This window comes from Podarcis muralis, chromosome 17 (genome assembly GCF_964188315.1).
Source record: "Podarcis muralis chromosome 17, rPodMur119.hap1.1, whole genome shotgun sequence".
Taxonomy (NCBI): Eukaryota; Metazoa; Chordata; class Lepidosauria; order Squamata; family Lacertidae; genus Podarcis; species Podarcis muralis.
In genome coordinates, this window is record NC_135671.1 from 34135351 (window position 1) to 34150657 (window position 15307).

The 15307-nt window shown below is 46.6% G+C and overlaps 1 protein-coding gene across 1 annotated transcript in view; it reads right to left on the bottom strand.

The window, feature by feature from the left end:
• Positions 1-15307, bottom strand: part of CRB3 (crumbs cell polarity complex component 3) — a 31684-nt gene extending 16377 nt beyond the window's left edge. Inside the window, exon 1 of the mRNA XM_077921429.1 lies at positions 15106-15307. The gene's annotated coding sequence lies outside the window, so the exon portion shown is untranslated. The remainder of the gene's footprint in view (positions 1-15105) is intronic.

Genomic DNA, 15307 nt, shown 5'->3' on the forward strand with positions numbered 1-15307 from the left:
ACAACCGCCGTGCAAACAGGGAGTTGCCTCTACTTAAAAATGTAATGTATACTTGCAAATGTGTCTGTGTGCGTGTGTGCAGGTCCACTCATCAGGGAGCCAGAACTAGTTGCTCCTTCCTGTTCAATGTACTCAGGGATGGCATGTCAGTTTAAGACAGGCCCCAAGTGCGCTTGCAAGGTCTATCCTAGCAACACTCCCTAAGTGGATCTGCGAAAGAGCAAGTCCAAGCAGCTCACCAATTATCAGGGTCATAATGCCCTTTTTCCTGTTCTGCCTTTTTTTTTCTTTTCTAGGGGCCAGCACCACACCCTGGAGCTATACCTATTAAAAATAGGGACTGTGTGTTTTTCTTACTCACTACAGTAATGAATAAAGGTAAAGGTAAAGGTACCCCTGCCCATACGGGCCAGTCTTGACAGACTCTGGGGTTGTGCGCCCATCTCACTCAAGAGGCCGGGGGCCAGCGCTGTCCGGAGACACTTCCGGGTCACGTGGCCAGCGTGACAAAGCTGCATCTGGCGAGCCAGCGCAGCACACGGAACGCCGTTTACCTTCCCGCTGGTAAGCGGTCCCTATTTATCTACTTGCACCCGGGGGTGCTTTCGAACTGCTAGGTTGGCAGGCGCTGGGACCGAGCAGCGGGAGCGCACCCCGCCGCGGGGATTCGAACCGCCGACCTTTCGATCAGCAAGCCCTAGGCGCTGAGGCTTTTACCCACAGCGCCACCCGCGTCCCTACAGTAATGAATAGTGCGTACTAAATTTGCTGCTGTTATATAATAACAACCTGTAGCGTTTCTTGCATAAAATAATAATAATAAACAAATAATTCCCCAGCCACTCTGGGCGGCTTCCAACAAACACTAAAATACAGTAACCTATTAAACATTAAAAGCTTCCCTAAACAGGGCTGCCTTTAGATGTCTTCTAAAAGTTTGGTAGTTATTTTTCTCTTTGACATCTGGTGGGAGGGCGTTCCACTGGGTGGGTGCCACTACCGAGAAGGCCCTCTGCCTTCTTTTGTCGTGCTTTGTTATAGGGATGGGGAATCAGTGCCTACCAGAGGCTGTTGTACTCAAACTCCCGTCAGCCCCAGCCAGCAAGGGCAATAATAGTCAGGGATGATATGGAGTTCTAGTCCAACAACATCTGGAGGGTCCACGGCTTCCATTAATAGTAAGATGGGGATGCAGGTGGCACTGTGGTCTAAACCACTGAGCTTCTTGGGCTGGCTGATTGGAAGGTCGGCAGTTTGAGTCGGCACGACCTAGCAGTTTGAAAGCACACCAGTACAAGTAGATAAATAGGTACCACTGTGGCGGGAAAGTAAACCGTGTTTCCGTGCGTTCTGGATTCCGTCATGGTGTCCTGTTGCACCAGAAGCAGTTTAGTCATGCTAACCACATGACCCGGAAAGCTGTCTGTGGACAAACACCGGCTCCCTCAGCCTGGAAGCGAGATGAGCACCGCAACCCCATAGTCACCTTTGACTGGACTTAAACGCCCAGGGGTCCTTTTACCTTACTACTAATAAGATACTTATTATTTATTTATTCATTCCTATGCCAGAAACTCATGTAAAGTCTAAACAAATGCTAATAATTAAGAATTAAGGTTATCATTTTAGCGTCGTTATGTCAAAGTTCTGGCCAAACCACCACAAGCTACAGGGGAGAGATGAGCAGAGCAAGCGGTGTCTGTCTTCTGAAGAATGTGAATTTACACATCAGACCCATCTCATCCATGAAGGGAAGAAGATATGCGTCGCCCTGAGTGCTTTTCCTACTAAATGCAGTCAAGTAGAAGTAGCATACAATAAATTATTTACCAATATTAGATTCCTTCTACAACTGCTTGCCTCTCCCCAGTCACCAGTTACCATATATCTGTGGTCCATTTGTTACATTCTGCTGCTGCTGTTGTTGAGGTAAAAGAAAAGGTTTAAAGACTCTTTGCCCCTGTGTGATGGACTATATGGAACTGGCAGAAATGACCAGCAGAATCCGAGACCAGGGAGAAGAGTCGGTGGAAGAAGATTGGAAGAAATTTAAAGACTATCTACAGAAATATTGTAAAATTAATGAATGTTAGAATGATGTTGGATAAAAAGTTAAGTGGTTTTTAGCTATAACGCTATAAGGAATATGAAAAAATGGATTATTAACAGGTAAAAATTTAATGTTACAATATTTTAAATTAAAGACTAGGATAAACAAAGAGGGAAAGGATTTGCTGAACTAATAAATTGAATTGGAATACAAAAAAGGGAGGTGTGAGGAGGTCCGGGAAACAAGCAAATGAAAAATAAGTGATGGAAAGATGGAATTGTTTTTTAACTATTTTTATTTTGTATTTTTCTTTTTTCTTTTTTCATTTTGTAATACTTTGAAAATTTTAATAAATATCTTTTTTTTAAAAAAAGACTCTTTGCCCCTGTGGAGATGGTAGCACCGAAACAGCGACACACGTCCTCCTGTCCTGTACAGTGGTACCTCGGGTTAAGAACTTAATTCGTTCCGGAGGTCCGTTCTTAACCTGAAGCTGTTCTTAACCTGAGGTACCACTTTAGCTAATGGGGCCTCCCGCTGCTGCTGTGCCGCTGCCACACGATTTCTGTTCTCATCCTGAAGCAAAGTTCTTAATCTGAGGTACTATTTCTGGGTTAGCGGAGTCTGTAACCTGAAACGTCTGTAACCCAAGGTACCACTGTACTGAGGAAGACCTGAGGAAGGAGATCATCACCCCACTCTTACTAACCATCCCAGTGCACTCAACCACTGCCACAATGTCCTTTCTTCTATCAGATCAAAATGAGCAGATAACAGCAAAGGTTGCTAGGTTCACAGCAGGGGCAATCAGAATAAGGGCCACTAACTGACTGCTGATTCAGGACTTTAATTTGTGCTTTTATATCAAATTTCCTTTTCTTCGTATACTGTAATGTTTTACTGTTGCTATGGCCATTGGCTAATGTGAATAAAGTTTTATCTCTCTCTCTCAAGATAAATCTACAAAAATGTAGTATAAACAGCGACAAATGGGAAACATTGGCCTATGATCGCGTCAATTGGAGAACAGCCTTTACCAAAGGTGTCATGGACTTCGAAGATGCTCGAACTCAGGATGAAAGGGAGAAACGTGATAAGAGGAAGGCATGTTTGGTAAACCCTCACCGTGATCAACTCCTGCCCGGAAACCTATGCTCCCACTGTGGAAGGATGTGTGGATCCAGAATTGGCCTCCACTTACGGACTCACTGTTAAGATAGTGTTCATGGAAGACAATCTTACTCGACTATGAGTGATCGCCAAAGAAGAAGAAGAAGAAGAAGAAGAAGAAGAAGAAGAAGAAGAAGAAGAAGAAAGATATTCTGTTGTCACCAAAGTCCACCCAAAGGAACCCTATGCGAGACTTAATCATCCATGCGATTATCAGGGCCTCTTCACACGTTACACTACCAAGATAACCCATGGGCAATGAGCAGGTGTTCAAAAATGTGTGCCTCATTTAGGTATACTTGTTGGAGACCCAGGACTGGCCGTAACTCATTTTTCAGAAGACACACAGTGTTGGGGCGCAAAGTGGGAGAAACCTCAAGAGTTGTTGCTGGGAAATGTGTGAAATAGCAGGCAGTAGAGCCAAGCTGACAAAGGGTTACAATCTTTTCACGTTTACTTCGAAATAAGTCCCACTGAAACCTATGACTTAACTTCCACTAGCACAGCATGGTGGTTCAGTAGCTGAGCTATGAACCAGAAAACCCAAGTTTGGATCACTTCAGGCAGGAACTCTTTGGCTGGGCTTTAGGCAAGCCACTGATTGATCTGTCCCTGCACTGAGGGTACATAACACAGGCCTACATAACAAAGAGTTGCAAAACTGACCCAGATTAAGCTTGGAAGACTCAGAGGCAATGCGATATAAATGCACATAAAGGCAACAGATTAGCATTTAAATGATGCTGCCTAGAGGGGTAACAATGGATTTTCCTGGATTTGGAAGAGTTGAGTTCACAGATTGCCTCTGGCAAAACACATTCTCAGCCTAAACCTCACCTCAAGGACTTTGTGGGGAAACATAAAGTGACACAGGCCCTATCATCAACATCATCATTATAGGGTTATATTGTAATTTAATGCTCAAACCTTCAGGGTTGGGTGGGAAAGAGGTCTAAAAATAGCCAGCTTGCATTCATAAGCTTGGGCTAGGCAAGAGTCACCGAGTGACAGAGTTATTTCACATGATGACATCAGTCCCTGTAAGCAACATCACACTTCCAGACATGGAGGAAACCAGAGGGAGGGAAGAAAACATGGCAGAGGAACAGAGCTTGGTGTTGCAACATCACACAGGAACTGGGAAGGAAGGAAGGCAAGCTAAGAGCATATTTATTTATTTAAATCACACCTGGGCAGGATCTCTCTTCCTGGCTCAACTTCCCCCACTTCTGGCAAGCAGCCCAAGGCGAAGTGGGGAGTCTTGTTGAACAACCTTTAAGCAGGACTCACTGCCTCTTCCCACCCCACCCCCCGCACTGTTCCCACCCACCTACCTTTTTTGAAGTATTGTACCCAAGCTCTTCCAAGGTACCATATAGACCCTTCTTTGACTAGAGTTTCACGCTGTACTATTTTCTGCTTATATTATAATATTATTGCGCCATTATTGTTGTTGTTACTTCTGTAGGACACCCTGGGAGTGCCAGCAACATTGAAGGGGTAGCGATACAATTTCAGAAATAAGAAAACATACAAACATACCTGGGGCGTGCTATAAAGTTATGAGTGATTTGAGCACTGATCTCAAGTCACCTGCTCTGCCAGTATTCTGGCTGGCTATGTGTATATATTGTTATAAGTTTGGGGAGGGGACCCCCTAGCCCTAGAAATTAATAAATGGTAGGATTTTGATTATTTGGGATACGAAGGGAGAAATACAAGCTGCAGAGGAATTCCTGAGCTAGCCTGTGCAAATGACCTGGCCAAGCTAAAGCTATTAAGAAACAACACAGGGCCATTGAGGGTCATTGGCAATGCAAGAGAACTGTCCTCCCCCCTCCCACCGCTGTGAAAAGAGACTGGGGATTTTGAAGGTTACTAGGTAAATGGGTGCTGGAGGAGACTCTTGAGAGTCCCATGTACTGCAAAAAGATCAAACCTCTCCATTCTGAAGGAAATCAGCCCTGAGTGCTCACTGGAAGGACAGATCCTGAAGCTGAGGCTCCAATACTTTGGCCACCACATGAGAAGAGAAGACTCCCTGGAAAAGACCCTGATGTTAGGAAAGATCAAGGAGAAGGGGACGACGGAGGATGAGATGGTTGGACAGTGTTCTCGAAGCTACCAGCATGAGTTTGACCAAACTGCGGGAGGCAGTGGAAGACAGGAGTGCCTGGCGTGCTCTGGTCTATGGGGTCACGAAGAGTCAGACACAACTAAACGACTAAACAACAAAGGTAAATGGGTATGAGGTGACAGGAAAACAGTGTCTTTAGCAAGCTGTGCTGAGAAGAAGAAAGGGGAAGAAAGACAGAGATCCACCTTATGCTAGACTTATGCTGAGAGAGATTCATTGGGCTCCAGCGCTGCACTGCTGGAGAGAACATGCCCCGCTTGAGACGACCATGCTGCAAGATCTGGACCCCCTCCATCTAAACTCAGGTATAAATACATGAATAAATCCTATTTCTTAAAGCTACAACAGCCTATGCTGCGTCTTAATAATAACAACAATTTTATTATTTATACCTCACCCATTTGGCTGGGTTTCCCCAGCCACTCTGAGCAGCTTACAGCACATAAGAAATTGTAAAACATTAAACATGACATGTTGGGAAAGATGGAGGGCACAAGGAGAAGGGGACGACAGAGGATGAGATGGTTGGATAGTGTTCTCGAAGCTACAAACATGAGCCTGACCAAACTGCGGGAGGCGGTGGAAGACAGGAGTGCCTGGCGTGCTCTGGTCCATGGGGTCACGAAGAGTCGGACACGACTAAATGACTAAACAACAACAAACATGATATAGGGTTGCCTTCAGGGCACAGACCCTGGTTGAGGGCCAAGACCCCTGGAGTCCCATGCACAGCTCAGCAGGGATTGAGGGGGCTGTAACAACATTCAATGCTTATACTTTTAAAGCAGCGATGAGGAATCTGGGGCCCTCCAGATGTTGCTGCAACATCAGCCCTGACCACTGGCTCTGCTGGCTGGGACAGATGTGAGTCAGGTCTAGCAACACCCCGATTGAAACATTTGCTTGCCATTTCAGAAATGAAGATCCATTTTAGAGGAGCAGAAAAATTGTTCTGAGCAGGGTGAAGGGGGAAGGTCAATTTTTGACATTACAATCCTCATCGGTCGGCACTCTTTCACTGCCAGCCTCTGCTGCCAAACAGCACAACGGCATTTCCACCCACAGCTGCTCTCAAGTGCTCAAACAACTTGTATCTGTACTCACCCTTAGTGTTAAGTTGTGGGCGAACATATCAGACAACACAGCGATTCTTCCAAAGCAGCTCTTTATTTGTAAGCTGGAACAGAATTGAACTGAGGAGCTCAGTCAGCCTGCTTATATAGAGCTCCACTAGAATGCAACAGTAACCATTTTCTGTAACTAGCCAATCACTGAACGTCACTTTCGATCCTTCATTTGCATACAAACTATCCAATCACTGAAGGTCACTTTCGATCCTTCATTTGCATAACTATCTACAGTATCCCCCTGCTGGCCCAGGGTGAGAACTTCAGTACATAACACTTAGTATGCCCCCCTGTATGAAGTCCTCACCCCACCCCATCTCTCCACGGCTTAATCCAAATGCAAAATGGTTGCTACTTTCTCAGGCTGAATGGTTGCTACTTTCTCAGCACTTTGATTCAGATGGAAGACACCTGTAAGCCTCTACACCCAGGAAAGGGAAGCCCACAGCAACTCCTTTCTGCTGGGTCAGGCCCCAGTGAACTACAACTCCTATCATGCAGGCTGAGGCCAACTGAAACTGTAGTCCAAAATATCTGAAGGGCGTCATGTTAGAGGGGAGGCTGTCTTTTGCCATAGCCACCTCCCCAATGTTAGCAGGCCCCCACATGTTAACAGTCCTCAGGCTTTATGTACATTCTAGACATTGTTTGCTGAAAAGCATGACTTTCTACCACAGCCAACTACATCTAAGTCTGCAACCGTCTGTAACTGGGGGGAAATCCACATACTTATATTTGCTTCCACTTCCTGTGTGTCAAGTCTTAGTCTGCAAGCTCCTCACACCAGGGAGCTGCAATCTTGTTCTCTGAAAAGCACCTGGCACATTGAAGCTACTATATAAACAACACTCCAAGGACCTTTCATGCCCTTGGACCTCAAGGAGCTCTGTGAAGTTCTAGTACATGGGTAGACAAACTAAGGCCCGGGGTCAGATCCGGCCCAATCACCTTCTAAATCCAGCCCATGGATGGTCCAGGAATCAGCGTATTATTACCTGAGTAGAAAGTGTCCTTTTATTTAAAATGCATCTCTGGGTTATTTGTGGGGCATGCCTGGTGTATTTTTACATGAGTAGAATGTGCTTTTATTTAAAATGCATCTCTGGGTTATTTGTGGGGCATAGGAATTCATTCATTATTTTTTTCCAAAATGCAGTCCGGCCCACCACCTGGTCTGAGGGACGGTGGACCGGCCCCCCGCTGAAAAAGTCTGCTGACCCCTGTTCTAGTACTTCATTGGTGCCTTCCATTTTCAGACGATTTCGGTAATCTTTCACACACAAACAAAAACACACAAGCACCCCACCAGCTTCGCAGCAGAACATTTCAAACTGAACATTCCCCAGATTACTGGTTCAGTGGGAGTACACGTCAAGCGCTGCTCCATTTCTAGCGCTGGAAACAAAACCGCACCATTGCATAATAGTCATGTCGGCAGGAATTTTAATTTACTGAGTCAGATCCATCAATCATCCACCTAAGCCCAGCTTTCTGCCTGCAACAATACCATGAGATGTGCCTAGCAAGTTCACCAGCAAGACACATCTGGCAGCCACAACCGTCAACAACACAAAAGGTTGCCTCTTGTAGTTACTGTGTCTGGTACCCACCAGTGAATCAATCTAATCCTTTTCTAAAAGCTTGACCATGTCCTGTGGCGATGAATTCTTTTGCTTAATTACACATTGGAGGGGATCCAAAGGACTGTTTTCGGTATGTTCATGGGCTTCGATGTGCTCCCCCCGCCATGGGATTTTTGCCTCCCACCAACACCACTTGGAACTGCGGACAGACACACTTGCACAAACCATCACCACCACATTACAAGCGGCTCATGCAAAGATCTGGAGGGCACCAGGTTGGGGAAAGCTGATTACCTTAATGGCCTTATGGCACCTAAAAAATTTGGAGATAACTGGGGAGTCAACTATTTCGCCTCTTACTCTGCTCAAGAGCTTCCCAGGGGCATCTAACTGGCCACAATACTAGACTAGCTGGGCCTTATATTTATTAATTAATTTTATACCAATACAGTGGTACCTCGGTTTACGAACTCAATCCACTCCGGAAGTCCGTTTTTAAACCGAAACCATTCTTAAACTGAGGCATGCTTTCCCTAATGAGGCCTCCCGCCACTGGTGCCCTGCCACCGTTCTTAGACTGAGGTAAAGTTCTCAAACCAGGACACTATTTCCAGTTTTGCGGAGTTTGTAAACCGAATCGTTCTTAAACCGGACTGTTCTTAAACTGAGGTACCACTGTATAGTTACTATAAAAGACAATAGAAATGCAAGTAACATGCAATAAAATAAAATTAGATAATAAAAAAAGATTAACACAAATAAAACTGAACGTCGTACAAAGCGATTTTTGGGGAAAAATAAAGTACGGTACCCTGGAAGCTTGGGTAAACATTTTTTTAAGAGTCTGCGCCGTCACTGAGAAGGCCCGCTTGTCTAGTGTCACCAAGTTACAATCTGATAGTCATGAAGAGACTAGCAGGGTCTCCTTGGAAGATCTTAAATATTGGCTTTATCTGATCTTGCATAGGCGCTTCTTTTTTGACCAGCTTCTTAATGTTTCCCAACATTGGGGTGTCCTTTTTCAACCCCACGGCCTTGCAAGTTGATGTTTCCAGCGATCCGTCTATTCTGACTCTTTGCCTGCATAGTTTCTGCCTGTTTGGTGCCCACCAGTTTATTACAAAGTTGATGCTTCTCAGCCATTCTCATGCATACAGGCCCACTATATATAAAGTCAACAAAATCAAGTGCTGAACAGCATTGGGCTGTATCTTGAAACGATTACTTTGAGGCGCAGGGGGAGGGGGCAGGACTCCCTGCACAGAGAAATAAAGCCTATCAGGAAAAAGTCTAAAGTGCGATCTTCTTCCCTGATGTGCTCATTTTCTGTGTGCAGGGCTTTTGTTGTTGCGGAAGGATTGAAATATTCAGTTACCTAACTGTAGTTTGAAATGGAAAGAGCACCATTCCAAAACTCAAGGCCAGGGGTTGGCAACCTAAGGCCTGTGGGCCACAAGCGGCCCATAGGGGTCGTTTAACCAGCACACGAGCCACCCCCGAACTGAGTTGCTCGCTTGGCGGATCCCCGCGCACTGCGCTAAACCACAGCGCAGGGACTCGCTTCCACGGCGCTGGAAATCGCAACTGCGCTTGCGGAGACACCAGAAATCGCGGGTGCGTGTGCAGTCTGGCCCACAGAGGGATCTTTGCTGGAGTGAGGTAAACCTTGGCGAGGTAAACCTTGCCGACCCCTGCTCTAGGCCATGGTATCGGCAAGATTTGCATTCATCACACAGAGCTGTCCATCAATGCCTGTTCTTTCCCCGTTTATTCAAAGGCTTGTTCTCTTAAGGCAAAGGCAAAAGGGACCCCTGACCATTAGGTCCAGTCGTGGCCGACTCTGGGGTTGCAACGCTCATCTCGCTTTATTGGCCGAGGGAGCCGGCGTACAGCTTCCGGGTCATGTGGCCAGCATGACTAAGCCGCTTCTGGCGAACCAGAGCAGTGCAGGGAAATGCCGTTTACTTTCCCGCCGGAGCGGTAACTATTTATCTACTCACACTTTGACGTGCTTTCAAACTGCTAGGTTGGCAGGAGCTGGGACCGAGCAACGGGAGCTTACCCCGTCACAGGGATTCGAACCGCCAACCTTCTGATCAGCAAGTCCAAGGCTCTGTGGTTTAACCCACAGCGCCACCCGCATCCCCTTGTTCTCTTATCCCACAGTTAATTGAAAAATCTCAAATTATTCATGTTCCCATAGGCATCTGGTTGGCCACTATGAAAATAGGATGCTAAACTAGGTTGGCTTTTGGGTTTGATCCAACAAGACATTCAAGAGATGAAGAAAGCAGCGGCATTAGTGAGGTAAGAACAGCCTCTTGGGATCAGACCACAATCCATCCCATCAACTGTTTAGTTTCCAAGCAAACCATGAATACGCTTTCCCCTACTTTGACCCTAGCAGCTGATTTTCAGAGGCACCTGCAGTCCTACAGCTACTTATATGGAAGCCCAATTGAATTAATGGGGCTTACTACTGAATAGACATTTGTAGGATTGTGCTATTAACATCATAACCAACACCTCATGATAAATCTATTAGTTTGATCAGACCTTTTTGTCCGTTTTGCTTTTATTTTTTAGCTTTTCTATTATACAAGTGTACACACATAAATCATAAAACACGACATCTGACGCACAAAAAGCATCACTAGAGGTGTGTAAAACACTAAACATATTATTTTACAGTCCAATGAATTCTTCAATAAATAAACTTGGAAAATACACAATAATAGGAGTGAGCTAGACTATTGCCTGCATATCTACACCCTAGTGCGATATATGCTGGTTCATTTGTATATTTAATAAAATCATACCATACAGTGTAAAAATTGTCTTGTTTTTTCTCTCCTCTTGCCCCCTTCAGTTTTTGCAACAACTTTTCTATTATAGCTGTTTGCCAGACTATATTACACCAGTGATCAATATTCATTAATTGCAAGTTAATTTTCCAAGTTCTGGCTATTACCATTCTAGCTGCTGTTAATATATATGCTATTAATTCTTTACTTTTTAATTGGTCCATATCTGAAGTACCGGTATATAAATTAAGTAAGGCTAAAGCTAGAGTCATTGGGATTGTCTGAACTGTAATCTGAAGTAACTCTGCCAAAATTGTTCTATTTGTGGACATTCCCTCCACATATGTTGGTATGTGCCTATAATTTAGCATCTTCTCCAACATGACGAGGAGCTATTGGGCTTTATATAAGATAGGCACCTTGGTGCTATCATATGAAAGAGCAAACATTCGCATTGTGTTCTGCTCCTTGCCTGGGGCTCCTACGCAAGACATCCTTGCAGTTTCAAATTCCTTGGCAAAGAGAAGTCTAGGTCAGAAAGGCAGCTTCAAGACAAAGACTCATTCCCATGACCTTTGCAGGTTTCTGTGAGTCATCTTTCAAAATGGGAGGTGATACCAATTCTATGGAAGCATGACAAGCTCCTTTTATGTTGAGTGAAGTAACTGTGTGACGTTGAATCACAGTGTGAGGCTGGATCCTTGTCAGGAACAAATTATTATCATTATTATATATTACGTCTTTATTCATGCCCTGCCAAGATGAAGGACAAGATAGTGGCATATCCCATACCCCCCCCCCCCGTTCCACTTGCAGAAGCTGGCTGAACTGGCAACTGGATCTTACTTCAACACCAGAGGCAGAAAAAGGTCCTCCACCATGCCCGAGGGCAGCAGGCAACTTTAGGGGGCACAGTGCAGACCATATGGCACACAGGGCTCTCTTCTCCCTTCTCTCTTAGGGATCTGGGGAACCATTGAAGACCGCAGACAGATCTGCCCCTCTGAGGGGAAAACGCTCCCACTTTGATCATGGGTGGCCACGTTTAGTTAGACTACAACTCTCATAAGGCCTGTCCAGCGCAGACAATGGTCATGGATGATGGGAGTTTTAGTACAGCAAACACTTGGAGGACTATAGGTTCCCCAGCTCTGATTTAGATGAATGGGCATTATGGAAAAGCACCACTGTGGGGAACACCCTGGTAGACTATGCCCCATGTTAGCAAGTGGAAGGTAGTTGCCATTCAGATTTTATGCCTTAGATGACATTGGCTTTCCCTGTAGCTCAGGTGGGTGAGCCGCCATCACCACTGAACTTTTTCCTGCCTGAAATAAACACACCATGGAATAATCCTAAAGTAAATAAAGTTTAATTGCCTGCAAATAGTTACTGAGTGTCTCTCTTTTAATAGCTAGAGGCATACCAGCACCTGTCTATACTCAGTTCAGGAGCTGGTAACTAGAAGGTACAAAATCCTTTTGAACTCAGTAGAGAGAGACGCATCTAACTTCACTAATAGATACAAAGTTCTGAAATGCTTGAGAACTATTTGTATAATATTTCAGCATATGCCAATCCAAGGCATTTTTTAAAAACAAACTTTATGAACTCAGGAGGAAGTAATTTCTAGCGGAGTTTTCAATAGCAGCAGGTCAAGCAAGAATTCAGCAGGTAAAGCTTTTCGAAACACGCAAACAAAGTTCACCTGCTCATTTCTGCCTGTCATCCAACAGTCAAAGGGCCAGGGAGTCACAGAGACCAGGAGAAAGACGACTGGCAACCCTTCTTCTCAGGCTTGTTATGTGAGTCACCAGACCCTCAAGAAACACAATTATTTGCCCACAAAAACAGAGCAATACTGCTAGCAAATGCCTGGTCCGAAAAGTTGGAAACCTGGGCATTTATTTACTCTGAAAACCTGGCTGTACCAGCCAGAAGTCTGACATAACTGTATTAGACCCAAATGAAACTTCAGTGCCATCTCCAAGGGCCTCCGTCAAGTGAAATGAAGGCCCCAGGAAGGCCGACCCATAAGCAGAACACATCTCAGGAAGTCAGCATGGCTCTAACCAGGGAATCAAAGGCGAACGTCAACCAAGAGAGGATTAAAAAATTAATTTGGTGCCATGCATATTTGTCAAATTTGAAAACAAAAAGCAATGGAGGTTTGTGGAGGAACAGCAACCACCCCAGATGTCTGTTTTGGTCTCCATGCGGTGATTCCAAGCGTGTTCCAAACTGCTGCCATTAACTGCCATTAAATATACACACAAGACGTAACCGGCTGTACGTTTGAAAAAATAATATACACTATTCATTGTATTGAATTGTAGATTACAAGAGAAGTACAGTGGTACCTCTGGATACGAATGGGATCTGTTCTGGAACCCCATTCGCATCCTGAAGCGAACGCAACCCTCGCCTGTGCGGGTCGCGATTCGCCACTTCCGTGCATGCGTGTGACGTCATTTTGACCATCTGCGCATGCGCAAGCAGCGAAACCCGGAAGTAACATGTTCCGTTACTTCCAGGTCGCTGCGGAGCGCAACCCAAAAGCGCTCAACCTGAAGCATATTTAACCCGAGGTATGACTGTAGCTCATAAAGTTCAATGAATAAAGTAGAAGGCCCAGTGGATCAGTTCATTCTCTCTATATAAGGTCCATATATGTGAAAGTGTCTATTCCACCTGTCTGTTCACAGAGTCCAACAATCCACACGAAAGGTTGTTGCAGTTCCACAGAATCCTTTCACAGAGTCTAAGACAAGGATTTCCGGAATATTAGCCTTGTTTTGCCATCCTAGGCTTCACCAGTAGTACAAACTCATATATGATATCACAGGACAGTGGATCTTATAGCATAGTAGTAGCTGTTGTTTTGCGCATATTAACTGCCATTACGCAAAGCAAGATGGGGTGCAGCTGCTTTGTTTTTGATCTCCCAGTTGGCCATTTGGCAACCCTACTGGGTGGCCTCAAACCACCACCAGCTCTCTTACCATGGGCAGGAAACCCAGTGCTTCTCCGGCTGAAATTCCTCCACCTATCCCATTGTGATGGGTTTTTATGGGCACAGGATCCCTGGCCTCCTTATAACCAGGTGTAAAGTGCTAGCGAGTTTCCTGCAGGCTATTTCATGCCACAGGTTGCAAAAATGAAAATAAAAATGCTGGGCTAAGCAGACCTTGATCTGGCCCAGTAAGGCGCAGCTCCTCACGTCCTTAAACTAGGAGAGTGCACACACAAACATACCCTAGAATTGCTTAGCAGAGTAATTATGTTTTTTAAAAGTACTAGCAGATACACAGCCCAGCACGGTAAACAGAACACACACTTACGGGCCATAGCAATTTGTGGTGTGTTTGTAAAAACACAACAACACCGAGGAACACACCCGCAGCAGCAAGAAGCCAGCAGGCTGGGGACTATTGCAATTCCAAAGGCTGGAGGATTTCTGGGTTATTCCCAGCCTGCAAGGCCCAGATTGGGGGAGGGGGGGTCAAGGAGGTGCTCCCCCCGCTCCCCGGGTTCCCGGCTTGGGTTGCGATCAGTTCAGGCGTGCTGCTTAATGGTTAACTCGGCCGCTTGGGAAGCCAAAGTCACAGCGAGCAGTGGCAGCAACCCTCCTCTTCCCCCTTCGCTCGGCCCCGCAGCCGGCTCTCCTCCTCCGGCGCCTCTTGGCAGATGCCACGCAAAGCTGCCTCGGTTTCCTCTCGAGCAGGAGAGGTGGATGCGGGGGAGGAGGAGGGAAGAGGAAGAAAAGGGAAATCACTTTCCCCCCGCCCCAGATCCGGGGCAGAACAGAAGCGCCCCCTTGCCAGGAGGCTTCGGACTGCAGACACCTTCTTGCTCAGGAAAGAACGGGAAAGTGGAGGTTGGGGGGCTGGGGGGGGGGCTACAGACGACCCCCATTTGTAGGGAAGTCCGGGCCGGACGGTGGCAGCCGCAAAGGCCCGGGGGGGGGGGGCAGGAAAGGTCCAGACCCCAAAGTGGGGAGGGAGCCTCCATTTCCCACTCTCCTCTACCCCACCCCACCTGTGCCACGAAAATCACCCTAAGAGCAGCAAGATCGGAGAAGGAGAAACTAATTCACACGTACACGCCCGTCCGGCAGGTGTCCCGGGCAGAACTTGGCTCCCTCGCCGTGGGTTGCCAGGCCGCGCGGTGGGGCTCTTCTGGGACAGGTACCCCCAATCATTCCCCCCCCCCTCCCAGCCCCGACGCCTCTCACCTGCTCAGCCGCCGTCGGGCCCTTCCCGATCCCGGAGCTGCTTCGGCCGGAGCGCTTGTTCCCCCGCGAAGGCGACCCCGCGACGGCGCCGCCTCCCGCTCCTGGCCACGTGACCCGCCCAGGTACTTCCCTCCGTGCACCTGAGTCAGGTGAGGCGCCGCCTCCCCGCTCACCTGGCGGCGGCCGAAGCCAGGACTGCACG